Raw genomic sequence first — 27,562 nt, 5'->3', positions numbered from 1 at the left:
AGTTAATGGTTATTGCCTCTCTATGTGATTCTTATTACCCTCGGTTTGACCCTGGAAGCCTGGCTTTGCACTGCTAAGAGAATACTGTTTGCAAGTGTATATATACCAGGACTTCCAAGGCACTAGAGGACGGAGAAGAGAAAAGAGAATGGAAGGACTAGATGGGTAAGAAATTGAGAGGAACAAACTGAGATGGAGAAGAACTAGATTGAAGGGCTAGAAGAGGGTACTAGAGGAATGAGATGGGAGATGAGGAAGAGCCAGATGGGGAAGCATTAGCTGGGTAAGAACGAGCTGAAAAGGCCCTAGGTGAGGCAGAATTAAGATGAGAGAATTAAGATAGAACTTAGAGGGAGCAATAGATAAGTACAGAGAGAAATCAGGCAAGAAAGGAGCTAGGCACGAGAACAGAACTGAAGCTGTGTATAAGGATGTTATAGCAGAGGAATTAAAGCAAGTGGACTATAGAGCTCAGTGTGCTGAGATTCTATTTCCCGAAAATAGTCCTCGCCGTTAGTAGTTCTCTCTCCTGAGCCCCTGGGGTGTATAATATTAAGGCTGGTCTCTCTAATATTATACAAGAACTTATACCTGATTTTATACTGTGACTGAACTTCATCCTTCATCATCTTCCCCTAAACAGGACAACTCACTGTCTCTCTCTGCTTTCCTAACTAATGTCTGGCTATCCTGAGCAGTCCTGTTATACCCAATGCTGCCTTGGCTTGATTTGAATAACTATTTTCCCTCTATAGTTTGGATAGTTTGGAGCTAGAGTCTTCCAGCAGCAATCTGTTCAGTGCCTCAAATAGACTTCTTCCTAGCTTCCTGTATATGAAAATTAAAGCAAGAGTAGCCCAGATCCTCCACGGACTTGCCACTAAATCACCATCCTAGTTAGAATGTGTTCTGAGTCTCAAAAACACAAAGATTACATTCAGACGGGAGTCCCCTAGTTTCCTCAAAACACACACTAGACCTTCCCGGTGTTCCGCATTAGCATTTATTTGAAACAGGGTGTGTTTCAAGTTTTCTGGATGGCTACAACGTGCCTGAAGACACCTTTTAAGACTTTCTCTTCAATAGTGAGACACAAGGACAAAATGGAGTGGAGGAAATCAGCACTGAAGGAGTAAAGGGGGAGAGCTTGGATTGGACAACATTGAATGCTCCCAACTTCCTTTGCTGCTACAACTTGGAGCAGGGGCCTTCGTTTTGAAAGCCTTTCTCTGCAGCTGGAAGTAGAAGACCCTCGGCCTCCCCTCCTGCCTAAAGTCTAGCTTTACCACTGGCTGACCGCGGCCTTGGGAAAGTTCTTAAACTTCGTAGTCGCCTGGCTTTCACAGCTGTGTCACAAGAATAATAATAGTCCTCATCACAGAGGTTCGAGGGAGGATGAAATAAGTCCAGCCCTGACGCACTAGCCATTTACACTTTAATTGTTTAATAAGCACCTGACAGACATTAGCGAACATCATGCCAGCTGAAACTTCACTGCCTTACCACCCACTCACGAAAGCACATTGGAATGACAGCAAAAGTACCATGAGGATAGGAATATTTTATGGATATGAAAAATAGGTACCAATTTGATCAGGCGAGTTGCAGTTTAGGGGCAAAGAGACAAGAGTATAAATTCAACAAAATTAAATTAAACCCTTCGCTGCTGTGCTGGGGTCAGAAATGAAAAGTTAAATGCAGCGTTTGTTTATAAAGTAAGTATTGTGTAGCTCTGCCTACTACAGTGGCCTCAACACCATTCCAGCTCAGGACAGTGTCCATACTAGCACCTAAGCTGTGGTTTACACATCCCAGTCTCCTGGAAATGGTTAGTGATCACAGTCTGGAGCAAGAAGGTTCGAAGGACTTTCTGTCCCAGTACAGAAGTAGGAAGAGAGAATCAAAGCCCACTGAGGGTGCAATAAAGGGACTGCAGATCACGACAAGTCTGTCTGCAGTGCACTGTCCCACTCTGAGTGTGGAATCCACCGCTCATGACACCCACTAGGGAAAGTTTCCGTGCGCTCAGGATTCCCTGACTTCTACTAGAAACCAACTGTGAAATCGGCAGTTAGGAGCAAACAGGCATGTGTTCTTTTTCTTCCCTCCACGATGAAATACGTTTCAAGGTAATCGGAGGTGCACAGCCTGGGAGCACAATGGCTTTTTGCTGAAGAACTCTGGGTGATAAATGGAGAAGATAAGAGAGCTAAGATCTTGGCAAGTGCCAGGTTTTGAACCTTGATGAAACAACCGACTAGCAGGCCCAGCCACAGATAAAACCATCAGATGAAAGGTCAAGGAGCTTTTAACCTGTCCATATCACATGGTCGTCAATGGCACCCTTGACAGTTAGCATCATTAAAAATGGGACGATCGTGCTTCACGTGCCCTGAGTTCCCATGCCAAAGGTGAAAAGGAAACACTCCTGGAAAATCAAAACAAAACTTGGCCTTGAATCTATTCAAAGCTTTTGAATTAATGCTCACTTTAATTAAGCAAGACAGAGCATAAGTTGGAGTAGAGGAAAATTAAAAATCATGCCGCAAGGAAGCAAACCGAGAAATTTAGAATGTGAGCTGTTCTGTGTGGCCTGATTTCTTCAATAAGAAAACAGAATTAAAAAGGCAGGTACACAGAAAAACAGTAGGGAGGAAAACCTGTTCCAGATCACTAGAGTCTTAAACAAAATAACAAGATACCACATGTGTGGATCTCAGTTAGATCTTAATTTGAACAGACCAACAATAACATCACAGCACTGGGCTAATTGAAGGAGTCTGCGTATGGTGTCGAGGAATGAGGGGGAATTTCTTTCAGTGTAAGCATAATCCTCTGGTTAGTTAAGACACTGTCCATACTCCTGTGGGTTCAGTGTAAGCATAATCCTCTGGTTAGTTAAGACACTGTCCATACTCCTGTGGGTGAGATGACATGAAATCTGGGATTTGCAGAGGCAGACCACTGGGCAGAATTGGGGGTTGGAAGCCGATGAAGCAAGAGAAACCAAGTCCTGAGCAGTGTGCAGTGACTATGGGGTTAATGCTACTGTTATATATGAGCCCCCCATCATTGTCATCATCACAATTATGTTTGCACTAACAGTGCATGTGTTTGGAGGTTTTTATAGTCAATGTGTATATTTATTGAAAACTTGAATTTCCCAATACTAATGAAGCTCCTGTTCGTCACCCACCACCACGCCATGACATCTTTTGTTAACCTGGTGCATGCTCCATCCCAGAAATGAGGGGTGTGCTAATCTATTCATTCCTGAGGACAGGGCTTAGGAGGGGAAATAAAGATATCTTAATCAAGTTGGCCACTGGCAGGTGGTGTTCAGTGTTGATTTACATACTAAGTGGATCCACCAGAGACTATTGGATAAGCAGATGCATAGGAATTTATTCCAAAACTTTTGATGCAGAGAGTCTGTACCGAGTCTGGGAAAAACTTCATTTTTGGTAGAGTATTGAGTGGTTCTGATGTGCGTGGTTTGGACTCTCCAATTGAAGAAATACTTGTTTAGCTGGGCCATATGAAATCATCATGGGTGGTGGTTTCATGGGGGGACCCAGGGGATAAGCAAATTCTAGAGACAAATGGGTGATACGTGTGCAACCACAGTCTTCCATCTCAGAGGCTTTGATTTCTGAGGTCAAGTAATAAGAATGGATGATTTTGAAAATGGCAGAGCTGGCCAGAACGCAGTGTTTGATTTTGATTGTATTTTCATTTAAATAAAAACTGCTGTGGGAGTCAAAACTAAAGCTTTTGATTACAGACAGTGCAGCCATGGATAAATATAAATCCTCGCTTTCCAGGCAGCTCTGTGACTGGGATAAGGCACACACAGCACTAACTAGTCTGATTATATAAGACATGTGTTTATAATAAGACTTGAACCAATATGGGCTCCCTCAGAGTCCACTTTATAAAATTGCCCTTTCTTTCCCATCAGCCATATAGGAATGTGTGTTTGTACAGATGATTGGTTTGGGCAATACTGTTTCCATACAATTCCTCCTCTCCTGCTGATATACTTCTAAGCAAACCTCTAAGTTTGCTGCCTCAGGAACCCAGAACTGCACACCCTCTGAAGATTTCAAGTAGAGGAGAAAAGGGGTTCTGTTAATGATACACCACCAAGGAGACCCTGCATTGGGTCTTGGGGAGAAAGGTTGACTCCCATCAATACTGTGTCTCAGTTGCTTTTTTACCTCAGTGCAAATGTTCCAGGCAAATGTCATGCCTCTGCTTAAAACACTTTTCATCACTGAGTCTGTCTAACCAAGTTCCCTCTACCAATTAAGCTGCAGTTCAAGGACCAGCTCATAAAGACACAGATTATACAGAAGACCCTTCTGTGTTCTCCTGTAAGTAGCCTGAGCTATCTCCAACATAATTTAATAAGCCAACTGAATTGTATTATCCATCCCATCATGACTCACGGCTGTATCGCGATTATCTTATACAAACCTGACAAACTGCATGTTTTACAAGGGCAGTAAACTGGATGGAGAGATGGATGGATGGATGGAACAAATGGATTTTTAGCTACTGGATCTAAGTTACTGAATTCATCTAATCTGAGTAAAATTTGTCCCTGAGTTGAGATACCAGAACCATTTTGAGGAATTTCTAAATTATTTAAGAACTTGAAAAATGCCCTAAGACAAGAGATATATTTACAAGTCAGTGTTAGAGAGATTCTCAACAGTTAGGAGTGCTTCCTGCTCTTGCAGAGAAGCCAGGCTGGGTTCCCAGAACACACATGGCAGCTAACAACCACCTGTAAATCTAATTCCAGGAGACCTGAAGGTGTCTTCTGGCTGCCACAAGCTTCAGAAAACTGTGTACAGACATTGTGTACACACATGCATGCAGGCAAATACTCACACACATAAAATAAAACAAATGAATCATTTTTAAAGACAGTTTTTAATTAAGCAACTAATAGTAAATTTAGAAAACTGTACAAATTAACCTATAACTGATTACTACACAACTTAGGAACATTTTTCAAAAATGGATTGAACAGGATAGACATAGACTTTTTGAATTACAGATGCTCCCAGACTCGCCTCCTCAAGAATTTGACAAATACTGCATAATGTCCATGAGATAGGAAAAGATTAGCAAGAAGGCCATATCACCTGGGCACATTTGAGTTGATCAATTAAAAACTTACTATCCAGCTCATTTATTCATTCAACAGATAACCATGGAGCACTTTCTTTGTGCCTTCTCAGTAGAAGGTGGTGTAGGGAAAATGGTCACAATGCAAGGAATTCGGTTGACCACAGACTGTAAGGCAGAATCCTCAGCAGGCCGCCTAGAAAAAACGTGATCACTAGCAAGCCATGTCAGCAAGTGAGCTTTTGGAAACTGTGGCAGATGACAGAGTCAAGTTGAAAATATCTCTATCCAAAACATTAAGGGGAAAAAATGAAGAGCCGTGTTTTGATTTTATATCCTCACTGGCAAGAAAACCACTTGAAAACCAATAGGAAAAATGTAATTATTAATGCTGTTAAAATATTGCAGAATCGACTGGGCGTATGGTTCAGTAACTTGCTTAGCAGCACAAAGTACTGGGTTCAATCACCAGCATAGAAAAAAAAAAAATGCAATAATTGGGCTTCATACGTTCTGCAACAAAACAAAAGACCTGGTTTGATGGGCCAGCTGAAAGGAAAACACATCCATAGATTCTCCCAGTTACCATCTTTATGATAGGTGCAAACAGAGTATGTCAGTAGCAGTAGGAACCTTAGGTAAGCTGCAGCTCCACCGTTCATTCAATGTTCATGGTAGGACCTGCCACAGAGAATGGTAAAGGGTCTCCAGTCCTGAGGTTGCACAACAGAAAACAAAATGAGATTATTTGTTCATCAAGTGTGTGTTGAACAGCTACTACATTCCTGTGAGAGACTCTGCTATAGAGAGCACTCTGTATCATGCTTACTACTCAGTATTCATGAAGAAAAAGCAGCAGCTCTTGCTCTTTAGCCCAGTGGTAATTGTCTCAGTTCTCCACCCTGCCTCCAGCTACAGAAACTACATCTGCTTTTCAAAGCCCTCCAGAAGGGTGGCTAAGCATAGCCTGTTGTAGTCAGCACATTGTAAAGCCCTTCAGAGAGCTCTTTTCTTATCGAGTGTTATTGAGATTTCCAGCCATGGAACAAACTCTTAGGATCCTGTCTGCTGCTGGACTTGGGAGAATCAACTGTTCTCATCAGAGTCAGATTTGTCTCTGACTAGTCCGGCTTCCATTGAAATTCCTCACCTCTGAACTTGTAAGTGTTGTTTGTCTGCAACATGCAACGTAGCACTTAATTTTACCATCTTGGAGCTGACAGGTTGCATAAGAGTGTCTGAAAAAAAAAACCCGCTGACAAGCACTGGCTCTTTTGGAGTCAGACAGCCATGGGTCCAAAGCTTTAGTTGTCTGACCTTGTGAATTTTGTTTTTCATAAATTAAATACAATAAAGTGATGAGTTAATGAGATTGTGTACCATTAAGTGGTGGTCATCCATAGTATCTTACTAGAAGGTTCTGTGTGTGCTTGCTTATGGCAAGCTGTTCTTTCCACTCGACTTTTTTCTTCCCAGAGGTCTGAAGTCTGCCCTCTGGAGGTGCAATAAGTCTGTTTACTTCCTCTTCTTCTGTCTGAGCTCTTCAGAGTTGAAGATAGTAATTATGTCCTGTCGTATATCAGCCATCAGAGTTCGGAGTCTTAAAATCAGACAAGTTTCAGGGTAACCAAAATAGTGGGTGACCTTATTTCCCTCTCTGTTCCCTGGATACTCCCCAAGGTCTTCAAGCATTGCTTTTCTAACACATTAGATGGTCAATAGCTAGGCAGAGAAAAGATGGGCAGGGCTTTTGGGCAAAGAGAATAAATAGGAGGAGAAATCTAGGCTCAAGAAAGAGAAGGGGAAGAGAATGAGGGAGAAAGAGAGAGAGATACTTGGGGCCGGAAGCTAGGCAACTGCCAGACAGACAGGAAATGCAGGAGAGTGGGACGTGCAGAAAGTAAGAAAGAAAGGCTAAAAAGCCCCAAGGCAAAACACAGATGAAGAGAAACGGGTTAAGGTTTAATTGCTAGCAAGAAATGAGCCTGAGATAAGGCCAAGCACTCATAACTAATAACAAGTCTCCATGTCGTGATTTGGGAGCTGGTTGGTGGCCCAAAGGAAAGCCTGGTACATCACCTCTCTCATAACCATAACTAGCAAAGAGGTGACCAATGACTGGTTTCTTGGCACTCTCTGAAGTAGATTCAGATCTCAAGACCCTCTGATATATCTTCTGAAAAATAAATTGCAGAATTATAAGTCTTTGTGACCATGCACAGCAGCAAAACCGGCAGAAACGCCAAAGGAAAGCTCTTGGTCTTTTGATAAGTACATCTAGCTTCCAAAGATCACCTTCGTGCATTTGCGCAGAGGAAAATAGGGCATCCATGGAACCTGAGAAACAAGGAAACATCTGGAAAACACAGATGTTTACCTTTTACCTCCTGTGTTGCAGTAAACAGAAGGAAGTTGGGTGAACCCATTGCTCTAACTTAGCACCAGGCAGAGTGGGACTATGGAAATATGAACGTATACAAACTTAACTGGCCCAGGAAATGCCAGATTGCTCTTAAGAATAACCATGCAGGTCAGTTCCACAGTGGAGGTGGGCCCTCTTCCTGACCTTCATTTCCATAACACAGATACCATGGTTTGTCCAAATATCCTCCAACATCATGTGTTAATGATTCAGTCTCTCCAGAGTAATGCTTATAGGAGACGATATAACCTGCAAGAGGCCAGCCCAACAAGAGGCCTTTATGACACTGTCCCCACCTTATTCCAGTTGTTTCCTGGATGATGAAGTGAGCAGTTTTGCTCAGCTAGAGGTTTCCACTATGGTATGATGCCTGTCACAGGTGCAAAGCTGTGGGACCAACTGGTCATAGGCTAAAACCTCCAAAACTGTGACCCAACATAAGTATTTCCTGTTGTAAGTTAATTACCTCTCAGGCTCACTATAGCAATAGAAATCTAACACAACACAGTACCACATGGCGTTCTAAATTTTGCCAGCTTAGTCACAGGAAAACTGAAGTTTTGTTTTGTTTTGTGAGATTCTGACATGATCTTCTAGCAAACCAATTCTCCTCAAGACAATATTTCCATTTCACTCTTAACCTCTGGATTTGATATTTGTCTCCTTCATAGATGGCCTAATGATCCATCTATCTAGAATAATTTAAAATCTGTATTGTTCTTACTTTTTAGATTTTTCCTTTGAACTTTGGAAGGACAGAAACAAGAAACAACTTTTGGTTTTCCATGTGGAAAGCCGAGACGGAGAGGAATGTACGTGACTCACTCGGGGGCCCAGGCAGCAGGTGCAAGAGACCGGATTGCAGAAGTATCTAAAACGCAGGACTCACATCGCACTCTATAAACTTGCTGAGTGCTAGGCACCAAATCTAAGCCAGGCTCCCTTCAGTTCAGAGATAATATGCTCAGAACTATCCCTCTCCAGGCCTTCCATAGAAAGCTTAATGAAGAGACATGTAGCATGTTGAAAAAAAAATTTAAGACCTTTGCAAGCATCATTAAAATGATGACTTTGTCATTAAAAATGGTTTGAGGGTCCAGAGAGATAGCTCAGCAGGTTAAGCCTTTCCATGCAAGCAAGAGAATCGAGGTTCAGATGCCCGGAACCCACATAAAGGCCAGGTGGGTGTTAATCTGTAGTAATCTACATGTAATCCCAGTGTGTGGGACTTTCTGGAGCAAGCTGGCTAGCCATGCTAGCCAAAACATTATATAAAGTGGAGAGCAAGTGGGAAAGACACACAGGTAAACATGTATAGATACACACACCACTCACATATACAAGCAAATAAATAAACATAAAGAACGGCTTACAAGGGGAAGACAATGTGCGGGACTTCCATAGCCTTTTACCTGCCACTCACTGCAAGTCTCTGCCTTCTGGGCTTCCTGCCTTCTTCCAGCTTCCTATCAGAGTGTTTTGTACATCCTGCCCTGCAAAGAGGGATCAAAGTGTGTGCTTTGTGGCTTCTTTTGACTCCTGCCCACACGCACCAGAAACACGAAGCAAGCACATAGCGCAGGCGATATGATTGCTTTATGGTGAATGTGTCACCAAGGAGCAAAGGAAACAGGGAAGGACAAACAAAAATACAAACACCTGGAGGAATCTGGAAAGGTTTGCTGAAGGAGGGGTCTGCAACTGACTCTAGGCAAACAAGAACAGCTTGCCAGAGGGGACCAGTGTAGGAAGGTTCTGGTAGGAACAGGAAACAGAAGGACAATGGGAGAAAGGGGTAGAAAACCTTTCTTCTAGATCCATGACCCATCTTCTTCCCAGATATTAGTCAATTAAGAGACTTTTTAAAAACAAACTGAGGTCTCTGAGCTCCTCTCTGTAGAATATTCTTTAAAAATAAATAAACCTGGTTTGTTCTCCCTAACCATTCAATAGTAGTACAGCAATGATTAACCAGTGTTTCCTCAAACTCTGTGGTGATAAGATTTCTTTATGGCTTTTGTTTGAGATGCAGAGTCCCTGTGTATTGTTTATTCCGTGGAACTGGGAGGAAGCCAGAGACTCATCATTTAATAAGGACCCTCAGGAGAGTCTCATCTTTAGAAAAGCCTGCCAAAGGCAGGGCTACCTCGGACCCTGAGTCTGACCCTCCTCCCAAGCTCCATGCAGAGGAGGTAGATTCCAGGCCCTGGCCAGCCTGCTGATCAGTTAACAATTAAACTGTGTGAGCTACTACCCTGGCTTTTGCCAGAAGACCTTTTCTTAGAGAATGTGACTTTACAGACTACTCCAGACCCCTCCCCTGCATTCCCATCTGCCCCCTCAACCCCAGAAAGGTAGATACTTTTCTATGTGCTAGAGATACAAAAACCGATGGAAAGAGTGCTTTATGAACGAGCGGTTCAGGAAAGTTGTGGACAATTAGCTGGTAAATAGCAGGGTTGGAATTTGAAGCAAATACTCTGGAATCCAAACATTTGCCATCATCTTGGCCTCTGGGAAGGTATCTTAGACTCTGTCCTTTCAAAATGATCCTGTACCATGTCTAGCTGTGACTGACTTCTGCAAGCATCTGCCCAGGAGCTCACCCATTTTACGATGACCTTGCACTGACCTCCAGTCCCCCACCCCACCTGCTTCACCCTAAGCAGCCATCCTGTTTGTGTTTTGCCACTCTGTTGCAATTTTCCACCCAGATTATTTGTAGCTATAACAAGCAAGGCCCCGCCAACCTCTGGCATTAAAAGAAGCATGAGCCTTCATTCCTGAGGTAATGAGACCATTTTTTCCAGGTTCCTTCCTCTAAAGTTCATGAACTTAATAAAAAATAAAATAAGACTAGCTCTATTACGGTCCCGGATCAGCGCAGCAGGAAGCCAGAGCTGACTGACTGGGGAAGGGCCGTGCCTGGAGGAAGAAGGTAGACAAGAGCCACGCCTTTACCTTCCAGCTCAGATCCTCAGAAAGCTCTGTCGGAGGTTCCAAGCAGCCACCAAGCTTCCTAGATACCCCCTCCCAGGAGACCATCAATAAGGTCACTTGATAAAACGAAGGACCTTGATAAAACACCGTTTACATTTCTTCTCTCTCTTGCAAATGGACTTCTGGGAAAAGCTGACAACTGGTTCTCCAAAGTAATGAGGAATGCAAATACTCCCGACTCCTATGTGCCCAAGCATCCTGAATAGAATAAATGACGCAGGAGATGAGGGAACACAGGCAACTCTGCTTCTGCTTCCTTGTTCTCTTGTTTCTGGATGCCAAGTTCATGGTCAGTGTTTCTGTAGCTGCCCAGTGTACAGATTGCCTACAGTGGTTCTTGTCCCCATCCAAATGATTCCTTCTTGGAGACATTCAGAATCCATTATGCTACCCTAGCACTCCAACTCTTGGCAGTCCATTACTGATGGAAGTCTTGTTTAAAAAATACATTCAATGGTACTTCATTGAGTATACTGGCTAATGCAACAAGATTTTACAGCAGAGGGCATATATATATATATATCAAGGTTGGGTAGAGATCGTACCTGAGGAGCAAAGTGAGAGTCGGTAACTAAAAGTTACTAAGAATAGGTACTGTAAGTGAAGGGAGAGTGACTAACTGAATATTTGATGTAGCCAGACATTAACTGGGGACCTGGGGAGAGAAATTGGTAAGATGTTGGAGGTGATCAGACTTGGAGGAGTTGATGGTAGGTTCTTATGAAATTGACTCAGCAAGATTCCTGCTAAAACCAGATTTACATGGAGGTATACAGACAGGCTGAAAGAAAGTTGGGGAGCCTGGATGAAGTTCAGTCAAGCGAAGACTCTTTGCCAGGCTGCACTGGCTCCTCCAAAGACAGTATTTCCCACCGTTCTCTTTCTTGACCCCAAGACTCGCCCCTGCTTTCTTCCATAGGCTGTCTCCTCTCGGTCCACACCCAGTCTGTGCGGTCCTCTCACCAATCCACGGAACTGTCATTTTTCTCCACTTCTCTCCTTGGGTGGCCTTACTGTCAGGATAAAACAGAAACCAAAAGTACTTGGCTGTCAGTCTACATCTCAAGGTCAAGATGAGGACCATGGACCAGAAGAATCGCAACCCCCTAGATAGCTGTGTAACACACTTGGGGATTCTGTAGACATCATTACCAACCAAGCCCATGTTTGCCATCAAGCTGGCCTGCATTCAAATCCCAGCGATTCCTCTAATTGCTGTGTGCCCCGAGGCAAGTCTATCTGTGAAATAAAGGCAGAAAAACAGCAAGCTCTTCTGGACATCGAGAAGATTTAGAAACAAACATGTCAACAGCCAATTAGAGGCATAGTGCTTTCCCTAAATGAAAATGACATGCCAGGGCTGCAGGTCCTTCTCTTGCTGCCCACAGTCTTGGTGGTTTTGAATCAGGAGCTTCACGCAATGGAATCAGAGGAGGCTCCTGACGACAGGTTTAAGACCTGCTAGGCTCCCAAAACCCATGCAATTGCCTCCTAATTCTCAGCTAAGACCACTGAAAAGATGGCAAAGAGACTCAGGAAATAACAATCAGGAGCTCCCAAAGCCTGGGAGGTTTTGTGCAACGGAGAGACAACATGTTGAAGGCCTGAGCTCAGTGCTGCCAGGCCCTGGGACCCCACCCTAGATGTGGTGGGCAATGCCGAGGAGAAGTGTGCTGCATTTCCTATGAATGAAGCCACGGGGCCAAGAGAACAATGTCCTCATTGATGGAGAAAGGTCGCTGGAATTCCAAGGACACTTGAAGCCTTTCACTGGGCTAAGCAGAGATGCCTAATATTAATCCTACGTAATATGAGTCCATGACAACCCTCTCTCTAATGTGCCGGCTGGTGGCTCAATTGGCCATTCACTGTGACTCAGTACATCCACAAGGAAGTGCTTCAGAAGGGAGTAGGTGCTGGATCCCTGTCTCCCTGCACCCTGCCCCTCACTCAGATCCAAAGGTCTCCTGGGCTCTATTAGCACAGACCGGTATGAACCTGGGGGAAAGTGCTTTGCTCCACTGAAGACTTAAAGTTTTGAGCTTCCCCAGTCTAAGCCCAGAGAATCCTTCTTTATTTATCACAGTCCTGGAGGGCAGAATGGAACAATCAGTGCAGGCTGTTTCTGCTGCCCTACCCGATGGTGTCTCTGGCCTAGGCATGGAATAGCCACCCCTTTACACTCACTTTAGAGTGGTCCTCTGAAGTCCGTTCATTTATTCAGCAAATTGTAAGTGAGTATTTCTCTATTTCAGGAGCAGCAATGAAGGATAAAAAGACAGAGCCATTCTTACCCCTTAAACTGCTCGCTAATAGACTGAAAAAGCCAAACTGTGGCCTAGTTCCTTACCTCTAAGTGTAATGAATGCTTTTCTGGGAGGGAGGGAGTATCAGCACCCTATGAAGACCCATAGGCAACCTTGTAACCTGTCAGGAGAATTTGTAGTTCTTTGGAGACATTGGCATTTCTGTTGAGATTGGATAAAAGGCTAACAGTTAGAGTGGGAAGAAGAAGGAACTTGGAAGGACCTCACTCAAAATGGGCCATAATGGGTAGCAGGGGGATGGAGGTGTGTGGTGGGGGTAGACTGTTGATCTAGAGCTGGTTTGAGATTTGAGAGCCATCCCTTCCGCTCTTTACCTTCCATGTGCACAGATTTCAGACCCTCCTCAACTTCGTGACAAGCTACTGCAGTGCTCAGAGGGAGGTGACTGCCCCTCACTAGCACTAAAGGCCCAGTGGAGGCAAAGCTTCCCAAGGGCCCTCTTGTCAAGCATGGAACCCACACCAACTCACTCACCAGTTTGATGATTCTGATCCAAGGAATGATGGTGGTCCACACCTTTGGTCCTATGGCATACCACCGATAACGTGGCCAAGGGAAGCAGAATTGTGCCACCCCTTTCTTTACCCTCTCTGAAGGGAAGTCATCTTCAAGACATCTGTGTGAGTGAGCCCTCCTGCTTCTCAGAGTTCTCGCTCCTAGCTTGGATTAGAACCCCCTCCCAGAAGGGAGAATGTCTTCAGACTGAGTTTGGAGAAAGTGTGGCAAGCGAGAACATTGACCCAACCATTTGTACATTTCTGAAAGGGAGAAACAAGCAGAAGTTGGTGGAAGGCTCGACACTGAGAACAAGTAATGAAGCAGATGCAGTGATCACAGAGGAAGTTGGAGATAGCAGCAGTCACATGGGCAGAGTTCATCACAACAGACTGCTCATTCCCACAGCAGCCTGTGTAAAAAGCCATGTGTTGGGAGTTGAGTGACTTCCCAGGATTCAGTAGAATGTGCACAACTTTCTTTGGCAATGACTTAACATATGCAAATGATGTGTCTTCAGAGGTGAAGGACAAGAGTACAGAGGAGGTCACCTCCTGTCCCAGCCTGTGGCCATTCTGAAAGGCTGAGTCCATTTGGAGCCAGGAACAGGGAAGACTGGGTGAATGTAGTACGCATTCAAATGTGCTATAGTTTGCACATTGAATGTTCCAGAAAGGCCCATATGAAAGGCTTAGTCCCCATGATGGTGCTAGTGAGAGATAACAGACCTCTGAGAGGTGGAGCCTAATGACAGAAACTTCGGTAACTGGGGTTATGTCCCCCAAGGGTCTGTGGAATCCAGCCCCTTCTATATTCTTTTGCTCCTTGACCATAAAGGGAGAGATTTTTCTGTGTTGTGTGTTCCTGTCATGATGATGCTACCTCACTGTAGACTCAAAGCAGACTGTAACCCAAAAGGACATGAATGTGAGGGAAACAATTTCCTGCATACATTATCTCAGGTTCATACCGGTCTGTGCTAATAGAGCCCAGGAGACCTTTGGATCCCAGTGAGGGGTAGGGTGCAGGGAGACAGGGATCCAGCACCTACTCCCTTCTGAAGCACTTCCTTGTGGATGTACTGAGTCACAGTGAATGGTGACAGTAGCAGAATGCCTTTGACCTGGTGTCAACTCTGAAGCCACCTGCCTGGGGCCAAAGCAGGCCCTGCTGCTGTGCTGTGTGAGCCTGGGGCCAAAGCAGGCCCTGCTGCTGTGCTGTGTGAGCCTGGGACAATTGGCCTGCCTTGCTGAGCTTTCTTCCGGTCTCTAGGGTGAGACCAGTGACAGTGCCTGTGTCACAGGCTTGATTTGTGTAGTGTGTTAATTGTGCAAAGTGCTCAGGCCAGTACCTGTGTGTAGCATGGCACGTGCTATAAATATACAAAATAAATACAAATGTTAATCATGATCAGGGGAGGGTTTCTTTTTTTATATAAATAAAAATGTTATGTAAAATTGCTTTTCTTTTGGAGGCGTAGCAGGGTTACCGACAAAATTATCAAAAGCTACAAAATTACCTATGACCTCTTCCCCTCCACATGTTAGCTCCCCTATTATTAGCATGTTTCATTAATACAACACATTTGTTACAATTAACCTTGAGCCAGTATTGACTTCCTGACTGAAGTCCACTCCTCACATTAGGATTCGTTCTTTGCATTGTGCACTCGGTAGATTTTGACAGCTGTGGACGGGGCGTCAGTCATGACAGTGTCATTTAGAATAGTTTTACTGCCCCTTACTCTATCTCTTATCCCCTCCCACCCAACCACAGCCAGCCACTGATGTTTCTACTGACCTTATTGTGTGTCTGCTAGGACAGATGTTCTTTTGTGAGAAGCATGTGGCGTGGCATGCAGCCTAGCAGACTGGCTTCTTTGGCTTAGCAATGTATTTACATCCCACCCCAGTCCCCTCTTCCATTGCTTAGGTTTTGATGAGGGATAGGCATCCTCCTGCAAAGCTAAGCAGGGGTTCTCTAAGGAAGCTGGACAAAGGATCTCTCTACCCTTTGTTCTTATACTCTGAGAGCTCTGCACCTCCCACCCCCCAGTTTGACACCTAGCCTCTAATTGTGACCCTTTTAAAATGCAAATACTCCAAGATCCCAGTAGGTGTTTCAGGCCTGGATCCAGGGCATTTTCCAGGGGAGCAAGCCTAAACAGCAACTGTCCCCAAGTTCTTCGCTGAGAGATGGGAATCTAGAGAGCTGAAGGCTGAAGGGTGCATTCAGAAACAATGACAGGACATTCCTCTCCCATGTCATTTGGCTGCACGCTCAAAAGTGCATGAAGTGACCATACTTTATGAAGAAAAAAAACAGCCATAAAAATTAAAACACAGATTTCAACAAAAGATTGTTAAGTTCATCCAGGAACATGCACTGTTTGGCCATATTTAATTTTTAGTGGTAACCTTTACCAAAAGTAGCTGTTAAAGATCATTGGAACTTTTCATTTATCAACACATATTTACTGAGCACCTAAGCAATGGGAGATGATGTGCATGTGAAAAAGTAGTATGACCTCCATATAAAGCAGACGCATATCACTGCCTAGCATGATCAAGAAAAGCTTCTCAAAACAATGACATTTGATCATGGGGGGGGGAGGATGACATTCACGGGGACATGATACACTAGAGAGGAGCTGAGGTGGTGGCAATGGGACTTTGTTCTAGAAAGAGCAAGCTGCTCTGCCTAGCTAGGAAGAGGCCATCCTTCAGAGTGGAAGAGGGGGCTGAACACCCCTAGTTCTGTTAAGTTTCAAACCTGGGACAAATGGCTGAGGTGCCTATTTAACATTTAACAGACCAAAGCAGACCTGGCCTCCAGGTTCTCCCAGCATCCCTCAGTCCCTGCCTGTTATAGGATATGGCTGGCGTACTCCACCCTCTACTCCAGAGGCTCTTCCCTGTATAATCCAGACATTTTGGCTAGCCCCCCTTTTTATAGCTCTGGCCTCCTGGCTGCTGCACCTGGTTCCACTCTCTCTTCTCTCCTTTCCTCGCCCCCACCCCTACATGGCCAAGCTCAGTCTGGTCACGTCCACTCTGGACTCTCCCAGATGTCCCTGTCCCTGCCTCTACCTATACTCCTCCTTTTATCTACAATAAACTTTCTCCTCCACCATGCCTAGGAGCAGCCAAGTCCCTCTTTTCCTCTTAATTTCTTTTTTTTTTTTCCACTGAAGGTCTATGGCCAGAAACTATAGCCTGCAAGGACATGGGGTTGGGCATTGAACAGGACAGACTTAGGTTTACCACTCCCCCCAGGCCCAGCCTTTCCTGCAGTGTAGCTCCCTGAACCCTTGTCCAAAATCCCTGTGTTAAGTTCTTAGAGCATTCAAGGACTTCCTGCTTCCGCCCTGAGTCCTTGGCTGCCGCTGTCTTCATTGTCCCCCTGAAGGAACAACTTTGCTCTCGTCCCTGAAGGTCAGACAATAGAATTCTTGTGAGAGGTCCTTCTCTGGCATGAGACAACAAGGCAGCCTTGCTGCAGCCTGAGAAGTCGAGGGCAGGGCCGCCTTTCCTTCCCGGAAATCCAGCTTGCCTGCACACTGCCTCCCCACAAGGCTGCCCTGTTCACCACCCTGCACTTCGAGGTCCCTTCCTCTGCTTACCCAGCAGCTCCTCCACAGCCCTGACAAACCAACATGGGCCTTGAGGACTCTCCATTTTAAGGCCAAGATTCTTGGGTGATGTAGCCATTTTGTCAAGCAGATTCTTCATGTTTTCCAAATTAAGAAAGGCTCAGGTCAACAGAAATGACATTCAAATGAGTACTAGTCAGCAAACTGGCTCCTGTCAGCAGAGTCAGGAGTGTGTGTGCAGTCTTGGGATGTCAAGGGCGTTTGGACTGACTCATCAGTCCTTTTAATATCTGTCTTTCTTCTGGCTGCCTTCACACACACACACACACACACACACACACACACACACACACACACACACACACACACACACACACACACACACACACACACGAGTGGGGGCACTTGGCCCTCTTATTACCTATACTCACTCCATTACCTACCTGTTCCTCATCTTTCCTGACCTCCCATGCCTCTGTTAATTCTCACACCATCACTGACTACTACAATGGCACCTATGGAAGTATGAAAAGACCAACAACTTTAAATTGGAGAGGACTCAAATGACAGCTTTAGCAACTGTTGTCCTCTTTGTGGAAAACACTGCTCCCTCTCCTCGTTCCGCTCACCCCAAACACAGAGATTAAAGGAGAAAAGAAAGAGGTGCATTGTGGACTGAAGTTCATCAGCTACAGTTCATCAGTAACTTAGAACAGTGGCTACAACAGAGTGTTATCCTAGGGTACTTCTTGGGTCTTTGCTTAGCAAATTAAACCAACTGCATTCCAGCAAGTACAGAGTCAGACTGCCCATAAAAACCACTGAGAGATGGCAGGAAGAGCAAGGACTCCTGCCTGGATCCTTAGGAGACATTTTATTACAAAGAACTAAGCCCTAACTCCAGTTAGCTTGAGTGGAAAGATAAAGAGATTGTATTGGTTTGGGAAAACCTAGTCACTACAACCCTCTAAATCTGTTCTTCCTCTCGTTCTTTTATTGGTGAATCCACATGACCCAAATGTAAGAGTCATGTCTTCCATGCACACTACAGACTGGATTTCCCAGCATTCTTGCATCCAGGAGTGGCCATACAGTAGACCATAAACGAAGTAGGTGAAGATAATCTCAGGTCACTTTCCAAAGGGGAGAGAGGAGGAAGAAGAGGAGGAGGGGGAGAGGAGAAAGGCTGCTATCATGCTTTCTTTTGCTCTTCCCTTTGTCTAAGAATGGCTTGATAATTTCTTTTAACCTAGATAGGGAAGCCACATGTTTCATATGGCAAACTCCTAGAGTGCTGTGTGAGGGTAAATGAACATCTGTTTGACTGAGGTCCCTTTATTGAGGAGCCTGTTACAGGAGTATAGCTAGCCTCCAACTCATTTCAGAAGAAACTTCCTCCGGCAGTTTTCCACAATGTCTGTAAGACTCTGGTTTCCTTCGGTGCCTCTGGCCCACTTCTGATGACGTCTACCTTCCTCTGAGACTCTAACTCTGCTCCTTCCCACCTGGTCCTCGTGTCCCTAGCCAGTGCTCACCCCATAGCCCAAACAATTTCAGGAGCAGTAACAATGCTTTCTGCAATAAATACACATCTCAAATTATTACACTCCTAATAGAGTGTACTGTTATTTCTATTAGCATCGAAAATTACCACTAAGGGGACTAAGATAGTCAGTATATTTAAAAGGGTGCCGTTTGCTCAGTTTCTTCTTCAAATGTCTCATTTAGTTTGAGCCATTTAGTTGCAATTCATGCTCTAATACCCAAAGTTTGTCCTTCTGGGGCCATTTCAGGATCTTTTATGAGAGGCAGGAACCTGTTTCACAATGTCCCATCAAGACGCACAATGGAGTAAGACAGTTCCCCAGAATGAAACTGAGTCCCATTAGGAAGTAGAAATCAATACTGGGAAGCTAAACAATGGCAAATATCTACTCTATCACCTATGTATCCAGACTTGTAACTTCAGCCAAAAAAATACTGTCCCCTGGCAAAAAAAAAAAAAAAATACTGTCCCCTGCCGGACAGGGCTGAGACTGGAGAAGTAAGCAAGTTGTCTAAGGTATAAAATTTAAGGAGACAGGGTCTCATATGCTGACCCTGTACTTAAGGGATCCTGAAAACATCCTTAAATTTTGCTTGCTGTGTGACTGGTTTGCCTTTCCTAATCCTGACCCTTGACCAGAAGCCCATGTATCATCCCTGAGGCAACCAGGACTGTCCATAGGCTTTGAAAGTTCAGCATGATTAAGACTGAACCAATACTCTTCCATTCCTTGGTCTCATCCTTTCAAGCTTCCTGTCACAGTCACTGCTCAGGCCAGAGTCCTGGAATCATGGTCGACATGGCCCTCCTCCCCCTCTGTGTCTGAGCTACTCAGCAGCATCCCAATAAGTATCACTGAGACATTAAGCCACCAGCATCATTTCCCTTGATGTCAGCACATAATCTGTCTTTCTAGTTCCTATGTTTCTGCCCTCTTTTTTGTCCTTAACACAACCAGAATGATCTTGCCAGGCATGATTTACAACACAATCCTTCATAATGAGCCCACCTACCTCAGGCCTTTGTTTTTACAACCAAGACTTCATTCCACACTCCAATTACAGTGATCATATCCTCTGACACACTCCAGCTGTAGAGATCAATGCCACACTCCACTGTAGAGATCAATGCCACACTCCACTGTAGAGATCTATGTCACACTCCAGCTACAGAGATCTATGCCACACTCCAGCTATAGAGATGTATGCCATACTCCAGCTACGGAGATCTACACCACACTCCAGCTGTGGAGATCTGTGCCACACTCCAACTGTAGAGATCTATGCCACACTCCAGCTGTAGAGATCTGTGCCACACTCCAGCTGTAGAGATCTGTGCCACAGTCCACTGTAGAGATCTATGCCACAGTCCACTGTAGAGATCTATGCCACACTCCAGCTGTAGAGATCTGTGCCACACTCCAGCTGTAGAGATCTATGCCACACTCCAGCTGTAGAGACTTACGCCACACTCCAGCTGTAGAGATCCCCCCGTAGATCTATGCCACACTCCAGCTGTAGAGATCTATGCCACACTCCAGCTGTGGAGATGTGCCCACTCTAGTGTAGAGATCTGTGCCACACTCCAGCTGTGGAGATCTGTGCCACACTCTAGCTGTAGAGATCTATGCCCCACACTCCAGCTGTGGAGATCTGTGCCACACTCCAGCTGTAGAGATCTATGCCACAGTCCACTGGAGAGATCTATGCCACACTCCAGCTGGAGAGATCTATGCCACACTCCAGCTGTAGAGATCTATGCCACACTCCAGCTGTGGAGATCTGTGCTACACTCCAACTGTAGAGATCTATGCCACACTCCAGCTGTAGAAATCTGTGCCACACTCCAGTTGTAGAGATCTGTGCCACACTCCAGCTGTAGAGATCTATGCCACAGTCCACTGTAGAGATCTATGCCACACTCCAGCTGTAGAGATCTGTGCCACACTCCAGCTGTGGAGATCTGTGCCACACTCCAACTGTAGAGATCTATGCCACACTCCAGCTGTAGAAATCTGTGCCACACTCCAGTTGTAGAGATCTGTGCCACACTCCAGCTGTAGAGATCTATGCCACAGTCCACTGTAGAGATCTATGTCACACTCCAGCTGTAGAGATCTGTGCCACACTCCAGCTGTAGAGATCTATGCCACACTCCAGCTGTAGAGATCTGTGCCACACTCCAGCTGTAGAGATCTATGCCACACTCCAGCTGTAGAGATCTGTGCCACATGCCAGCTGTAGAAATCTATGACACACTCCAGCTGTAGAGATCTACACCACACTCCAGCTGTAGAGTTCTATACCACACTCCAGCTGTAGAGAACTGTGCCACACTCCAGCTGTAGAGTTCTATGCCACACTCCAGCTGGAGAGATCTATGCCACACTCCACCACTGTAGAGATCTGTGCCACACTCCAGCTGTAGAGATCTATGTCACACTCCAGCTGTAGAGATCTACACCACACTCCAGCTGTAGAGATCTGTGCCACACTGCAGCTGTTGAGATCTATGCCACACTCCAGCTGTAGAGTTCTATGCCACAGTCCACTGTAGAGATCTGTGCCACACTCCACTGTAGAGATCTGTGCCACACGCCAGCTGTAGAAATCTATGCCACACTCCAGCTGTAGAGATCTGTGCCACACTCCAGCTGTAGAGTTCTATGCCACAGTCCACTGTAGAGATCTGTGCCACACTCCAGCTGTAGAGTTCTATGCCACACTCCAGCTGTAGAGAACTGTGCCACACTCCAGCTTTGGAGATCTGTGTCACACTCCAGCCATGGAGATCTTATGCCACACTCCAGCTGTAGAGATCTGTGCCACAGTCCACTGTAGAGATCTATGTCACACTCCAGCTGGAGAGATCTATGCCACACTCCACTGTAGAGATCTGTGCCACACTCCAGCTGTAGAGTTCTATGCCACACTCCAGCTGGAGAGATCTATGCCACACTCCAGCTGGAGAGATCTGTGCCACATTCCAGCTGTAGAGATCTATGTCACACTCCAGCTGTAGAGATCTATGCCACACTACAGCTGTTGAGATCTGTGCCACACTCCAGCTGTAGAGATCTATGCCACACTCCACCACTGTAGAGATCTGTGCCACACTCCACTGTAGAGTTCTATGCCACACTCCAGCTGTAGAGTTCTATGCTACACTCCAGCTGTAGAGTTCTATGCCACACTCGAGCTGTAGTGCTCTTCTCATGGTTACTCAGCCTCTTCATGTTTCCAGGCCTTCTCAGCATGCTTTTCCCACACCCATACCCACAACCAATTTATTCTTCAGATAACAATTTAAGCTTCATCTGCTCAAAGAAGAGCCCACAGCTTATGTCCCCACAACACCAAATTATACTTTTACAACACTTAGCACGAACTGGAAACATGGCTCATCAGATGCATGTATTTGCTATACAAGTATGAGGACCTGAGTTCAAATCCTCAGGTCCCAAGTGAAAAGCCAGGCATAGCCATGAGCTCTTCTATAACTCCAGAGCTTAGGTTGGGGAGATAAGAAGATCACTGGGACTTATTGATCACCAGCCTAGCTTCAGCTTCAGTGAGATACCCTGTTTCAAGATAATATGGCAACAAGTAATAGAGTAGGACACTCTACCCAATGTACTCATGCACCAACATATACAACACACACACACACACACACACACACACACACACACACACACACACACTGAATTTTTAAAACTACTCATCGGATTTTTTAAATGCTTGTTTACTGTGTTTGTTAATGTCAACTTGATGAGATCTAGAATCATCCTGGAGGTGAGCCTCAGGGAATGCCTATAAATTACCTTGACTAGGTTAATTGAACTGGAAGATCTACCTACTGTGGGTGGCACCATTCCCTGGGCTGGGCCTGGATGTATAACAGGAGAAACTGATGTAAACCAGGTTGACAGTATAGCTCTAGTTGGGTGCTTGCCCAGCATGTGTGAGGCCTTGAGTTAGTTCTGAGCACTGCAAAAACAACACAAGAACAACTTACAAATATTTTATCAGTCATTGGTTGATTGTGAGTCACATAAAATTGTATTAAAACTTTTACTGAACTTATTTCCATTTTAGATAGCCTAGCACAAACATATTTAAGTAATAAACTTTAATGAAAAGCAGAGAGAGGATGAGAATCAGTTAAGCATAAGCACTCTTCATGTTCTGCTTCATGACTATGGATGTGACCAGCTGCCTCCAGCTCCCACTGGCCAGGATGAATTGTAACCTCCAGCCATGAGCCAAAACAAACACATTTTATTTGAAGTCGTCCTTTTTATTTTATTTTTTTAGATTTATTTTGTTATTTTTTTTTAACTTGTGTGTCTCTGTGTGTTTGTGTGGAGTGGGGACATATAAGTGCATAATGTCCTCAGAGGACAAAGGTGTTAGATCCCCTGGATCAAGAGTTACAGGCAGTTGTGAGCTGCCCAGTGTGGGTGCTGGGAACCATACACGGACCCACTGCAAGACCAGAATGCACTCTTAACCACTGAGCCATCTCTCCAGCCCCTAAAGTTGTTTTCATCAGAGTATTTTTTATTTTTTCAAAACAATGGGAAAAATAGTTAAAACACTGTCTTCTCTGACTGCTTACAAGCTCATTAAGATGCTTCTCTTGAATTTGATGAACATTTAGAGTAAAAATCAGCCCTATAACACCCCCCCCATAGTACCCCTCTATTATTCATTCATTCAGTAGATATATTCTACTAAGCACGTGCCAGGATTTTGCTAAGCTTTGAAACTGCATGGACAATGGAGGCAGGGCCCTCAGCATCCAGTATCCTAAGTATGGCCTCCAGCTTTTGAAGAGACTTTGACCCTCTCACCTGTGAAAGGAGCATCTCTGTTACAACCTGTGTCTCTGGCACCTTCATGTCCTTTGCTGACACATTCAGAATTTCAGCCTCTGCTTGGATGGGTCCCCTCATGCAAGGTCAGAATCACCATGTACTGCTGCTGTCAGTGTCATGCAGCTCCCCCTTCCGTCGCCATGCCCATGACTTTTCCCAGCAGTGTCAAAATGTGTTTGGCACCTACGGTAAGCTCAGCCTGGGTGTCCAGGGGCACTCACATCCCCCAGCCTCAGAACAGCTCTATATCAACAGGGTATGCCGCAAATGCTTAGATTCTCACTCCTTCAGGAGACAGAACTGAACTCCCATGGCCACAGCAGTGACCTCAAATACACACTTGTTCTGTGCTTTTCTTGACTTCCAAATCCTCGTTTCAACCTTTGATTGGAAAGGCCTCCAAGTTCCCAAGGTTATTGCAAAGACCATGTCAATAGGAGAAAGCCTGGAGGAGAGGGTTTGCCGAATGAGAGACAAGTAGCTTCAGAAAAGTGGTAGGTGGTAAGGCGTGGCGTTGCCAGGCCTGTGTGTCCTTCTGTGAGTCCTTTCCCCACACTGGGTCTTTATTTCTCTAGCTCTCTAGTGTCTGGTACCCTTCCAGGCTGGTGCTCCAGAAATATGGGACAGCACATGAACCTCCTTTGGAAGACCGAGAGGGGCTTTGTGAGCCCAGAGGCCCTTTCTTCTTTGGAAAGGAGAAGGAATAAGTAAAAGGAAGGGGAAGAGAAGGGAGAGGAGGGGAGGGAAGGAGAGGGGAGAGGAGGGGAGGGAAGGAGAGGGGAGGGGAGGGGAGGGAAGGAGAGGGGAGGGGAGGGGAGGGGAGAGCAGAGGGGAGCGGAGGGGAGGGGAGAGGAGGGAAGGAGAGGGGAGGGGAGGGGAGGGGAGGAGAGGGGAGGGGAGGGGAGGGGAGGACAGGGGAGGGGAGGGGAGGAGAGGGGAGTGAAGGGGAGAGGAGGGGAGGGGAAGGGAGGGCAGGAGAGGGGAGGGGAGGGGAGGGGAGGGGAGGGGAGGGGAGGGGAGGGGAGGGGAGGAGAGGGGAGTGAAGGGGAGAGGAGGGGAGGGGAAGGGAGGGCAGGAGAGGGGAGGGGAGGGGAGGGGAGGGGAGGAGAGGGGAGGGGAGGGGAGAGGAGGGGAGGGGAAGGGAGGGCAGGAGAGGGGAGGGGAGGGGAGGGGAGGGGAGAGGAGGGGAGGGGAGGAGAGGGGAGGAGAGGGGAGGAGAGGGGAGGAGAGGGGAGGAGAGGGGAGGAGAGGGGAGGAGAGGGGAGGAGAGGGAAGAGAAGTTTTTTCAGCCTCAGGACCTCCTCCAGTCACACTTAGTGAACTGCTCAGTGTTCCCCAATGCCCCTTCCTCCTTTCCTGTCTGTGTGCTGTTCATCCACTCAGTAAGCACTTGACCAGCTCCTTTCTCACCTGGGTTCTGGTTAATGAAGAAGAGACATGGCTTTGCTCCTTCTACACAGTCTACCATTACCTACACCAATCAGGGACTTGAGCTGGAAAGCTGGAGGAAGGAATGGGAGAAGTGCTGTTCTGAGGACAACAGCAGCAGACACTGATACAGCTCTGGAGCTGGAGGAAGCTTCTGGCAAGGAGTGACACGCGTCTTTCCTTCTGAGAAGAAAGCCCTACTGAGTATTCGGGAACCCAGAGTACTTGTGAAGCCCTCTACAACTCCCCCAGTAAGACCATCATTCTGTCCTCGAAGACCTGTAGCTGTTTTCCTGTGGAGACTAACAGTTCCAGGAAAACAATCACTATCTCCCACTGGCCTGTAGTCAGTCTCCCTGCAAACTGGAAACTCCTGGATCTCAGATGCCTGTTACTCATTTTTATGGCTCCAAGGCTGTGCTAGATACAGGAGGGTGCTTAGAAAACTTGAGTGAATTCAAATGTAAATCTACTCCAAAATTCAAGGTTTTTGTTTTTGTTTAAGTGTGAGCTGGCAATGGTGACTCAAACTTGCAATCCCAGCATTCCCAAAGCTGAGGTAGGAGGATGGCCCTGAGTACAAGGTCAATCTGAGTGAGCTACAGAGTAAGTTCAAGGCCAGCTTAGGCTACAGGGTGACACCCTGTCTCAAAAAAGTGAGGTCCTACACATTTGAGGTTGATGAGCACACCCATGCATTGCTCCCTGCTCTGGGTCCAGCTGAGGTTCCTGGTCCAGCTGAGGTTCCTGGTCCAGCTGAGGTTCCCGCAGCACCTGCAGTGGACAGCAGTTAAGTCAGAAACCCATAGCCGGTCCAAGTGCAAAGTGCGGAGAGTAAGTGATGGTTGACTGCTCAGCCTTAAGTGGGACAGTTAATTCACTCCCTTCAGGGCCCAGGAAACATCACAGAAGAGGAGGCAGAGAGAATGTAAGAGCCAATGATAACGAGACATATAACAGAAAGATTCATTTGGACGTGAAAGCCATTGCACCCACAGACTCACTGCTGCTGTGATGGTATGCACAAGACCTGTACAAGATGAAGCCTGTCAACACCATGACTGGCAGAGGTTCCCTGAATCCTCACCTCTCCCTGAAGGTTTATTGGCGATTGGCATTTGCTGGAGGGGGAGGGTGTCATTTCCCTCAGTGATATAGCCCTTGCTAAGTTCCTTTGCTCTAGGAAATAGTCTCCCAGCCTCACACAGGCAAGAAACTCAAAACTCAGTGGGTCAGAAATAGAAAGAAGACATCAAAGCAGGAGGGGGATTGTTGAGAAGTGTTTCAGCGGGAGAGGGAAGGGGATGAGAGGAGGTGAAAATGACTACAACCCACTCTATAAATGTGCAAAACTGTCAAGCAAGAAAATTTTAACTGAGATCTTGTCTCAAAAGAAATACAACAATGACGGAATCACTATCGCAAAGAAAAAATGGGTACTTATTTCACAATTAGCAGTACAAATATGCTCTGGCTCCATCTGGATTGTTGTTGTTTTCCTAAAACAAACAAAAACAGAAAACCTTTTGTAGTTAATTTGCATGTGTTTATTTATAATATTAGTAAAAAAAAAAATAATAATAAGCCTGTATGAAAATTCCAGAGCGGCTGTCAAAGTAACTGATCAGAAAAGGCCTTCTCTTGGCACATCTGTAATTTCTCTGTAAGCAAATGAAGCAGTGTAGTTTCTCACTTCAAATTCACCTTTTTATGACGTGGTCTTCCTCTGTGGGCAGCAACACTCAGGGGATGGCAGGTGGATTTCCGAAGACTGAGATGGGGGTAAAGAGATCTCGGTGAAACTCCATCTCTCAGACATAAGCACACCTATGCCCTTTTCTCCTCCCTGAGTGGCTGGTAATAAACTGGGACCAGAACTCAGCCTCCTGTGTTTTGCTATCACCCTGTGTAAAGAAGTGCCTTGACCTTCCCTGTTCAACTGCTTCCACCTGGAATATCCCCTCACTCCCCCATTGATGTCTATTCACTGTCCATTGTGAAGCTCTTCATCCAGACACAGTCATGCAAGTGTATCAAGTCAGTGAATTCTAGCATGTTCGTTCCCATCCCTCCTCTTCCTCTCACTTCCTCTCCACCTCTGCTAATCACCTTCATTCCTAAAGGTGTAGATCTAAATATGTGTGTGTGATTTTTATCTATTTATATAAAATTTATGATCTACAAATGAGAGGAAACATGTTTTTCAAAGTCACTCTCATTCTGTTTAATGTGACAGTCTCCAGTTGCAACCATTTTCCTGAGAGAGGCATCGTTTCATTTGGCACACAGCATAGCCCGTTTACTCATTTATTGGTTGTTGAACAATTGGGCTGGTTCAAACTTAACTATTGTAAGTACACTGCAATAGCATGAATATACAAGTACCTCTGTGGTGTGTTGACTGACAGTTCTTCTTCTTCCTTAGAAATACATACTTAAGAGTGGTAGAGTTGAGGCATATAGTAGTTTGTGTCCCTATTTATCTCTTGTGCATCCTTTAAGCTCTATCTCAAACATATCCTCATTTATTTTACCAATGGACTGTTGGAATTTTCCAGAGGCTATAAAACATATCAGTGGCAAATTAAAAGAAGAACAGAAGGTCTAGCCACCTCTCTTAAATTCTTTCCTCCATGTTAGGCTCGTCCAAAGTGCATGGGGTATGGTGGTCTGAAAGAAAATGACCCCCAAAGGGAGTGGCACTATTAGAAAGTGTGGCTTTGTTGAAATGAAT

This window comes from Onychomys torridus, chromosome 2, assembly GCF_903995425.1.
Source record: "Onychomys torridus chromosome 2, mOncTor1.1, whole genome shotgun sequence".
Classification (NCBI taxonomy): domain Eukaryota; kingdom Metazoa; phylum Chordata; class Mammalia; order Rodentia; family Cricetidae; genus Onychomys; species Onychomys torridus.
The sequence above is the reverse complement of the archived record's forward strand: the minus strand, read 5'-3'. Positions refer to the sequence as shown.